Genomic DNA, 1,605 nt, shown 5'->3' with positions numbered 1-1,605 from the left:
TATATATATATATACAGTATATGAAGCTTACAGTACAGTAGATTAGCAGAGAGCTAAGAGTGGAGACGGATGGGGGAGTTTACTGGGAGGGAAATAAAAACTGGGGGATAAGAGAGAGGCAGTGGGAGTGAGAGATAAGAAAGTAAGAAAGAGTGGCAGGAAAAGGTGGAAGGATAAACGAGTGGGATGTCAACTTATGTACTCCAAGTCAAAGCTCAGGTAGTCGGTTAAGTGATGGAAAGGGAAATGACAGGTAGAGGAGATTTGAGGAGAGAAAGGAGATTTAAACAAGGAGACTTACATTGATTCCTTCCCAGGAAAACTCGGCACGGCCATGCTGGGGAAGGAGGGAGAGAAGGGCGGAGGAAAGACGGAGGACAGAGGGGGGAGAAAAGTACAAGAAGGTGTAGCAAAGGAGGGAAGAGAAAAAGGCAGATTAAAAGAGGAGGGTGTCAGATATAAAAAGTGCTATTAATTCTGAATTTGAACATTTACATTTTGGATGTGAGGCTTTCGTATTTTATTTTTAAATGCACCAAATTATATATGTTTGTTGCTCTTGTAAAATGAAGATTCACATTTATTTTGAAGGTCAGAAAGGACTAAAGCTCAAAAGGTCATTTTAGTTTTTTATTTTCTGGATGTCAGGACCATATGTGGTTGGACTCTGGCTATATTTCTAGAGAACTGGAAGGTTGCTGAGTGCAAATGTAATCTTTGAATGTGAGTTTGTGTTAAATGGGAATTTTTGTCTACATAGACAGTAACACATAGGTGATTTTCTTTGATTTATCACAGTTTATTGCTGTAATACCACAAACAGATTGGATGTAATTGCCAACTTGAGTCTATTAAAATGCCAGCTGATCTTCATCTTCATCTCATGCAACATTTGTAGCGGATTTTAGTGATAGTGTTGCTCGACAATCTCATTTTGCAGCAAAAAGATAAATAAATAGCTGAAGTGAGATAACTGTATCTTATTGGATACAACAGATATTGACAAAGTTTAACTTTAATATCTGAATTTGCTTTCAAGATCAGATTCATGTTAACCTCAAATCCACGACGAACTGTTGCAGATTAATATTTTCCTTAAACCAGTCTGCTCGGTCCGGACTGTGTTTGTGAAACATACGCTGGAACCCACAAACTGAACTACATGGCTCTTTATGTGAGTCATACAGTGTATGTGTGAACATTACTACAACAGTCTAATCTCACAAGACTTAAAAGGCTTTATTTTAATCAGCAGAGTCAGACTTTAGAGAGGAATAAGTAGACGAGCCGGAGGAGAAAGTGCAATCGCGTGTGAGTGTGGCGCTGTGTATGCGATCAGCTGCACTCGCCCTCTTCGCTTATACACGCTGCATTGAATGTTTAGGTAACCAATGGAACCCACCGAGGAGTGACACTGTTGCTGGGGGCAACAGCAAATCTGATGGGTGGCCAGACCAAAGTGCCATGTCCTCACATGCACACACACGGATGCAATCATGCACATTCATCACACTGTACAGCAGACACAAAGAGTGAAAGAGGAACACGTTGAAACTGTGGTTGCTCCGGAGGATTCAAGTCGACAGCTGTCAAAAGGATTTTTTT

General features: G+C 40.4%; 1 protein-coding gene across 4 annotated transcripts in view; it reads right to left on the bottom strand.

Annotated features, from left to right (window-relative positions):
- The window catches only part of LOC102203950 (uncharacterized), a 38,795-nt gene that overhangs the window by 19,971 nt on the left and 17,219 nt on the right, over positions 1–1,605 (bottom strand). For 2 of the 4 annotated variants that reach the window (XM_005745182.1, XM_005745183.1), the window contains exon 2: positions 302–337. The exons of the other annotated variants lie outside the window; for them this stretch is intronic. The gene's annotated coding sequence lies outside the window, so the exon portion shown is untranslated. The remainder of the gene's footprint in view (positions 1–301; positions 338–1,605) is intronic. 4 annotated transcript variants of the gene reach the window in all.

Source organism: Pundamilia nyererei, unplaced genomic scaffold, assembly GCF_000239375.1.
Source record: "Pundamilia nyererei isolate P.nyererei 1_Seehausen unplaced genomic scaffold, PunNye1.0 scaffold00155, whole genome shotgun sequence".
Lineage (NCBI taxonomy): Eukaryota > Metazoa > Chordata > Actinopteri > Cichliformes > Cichlidae > Pundamilia > Pundamilia nyererei.
Note: the sequence above shows the minus strand (reverse complement) of the source record. Positions and strands in the feature narration are given on the sequence as shown.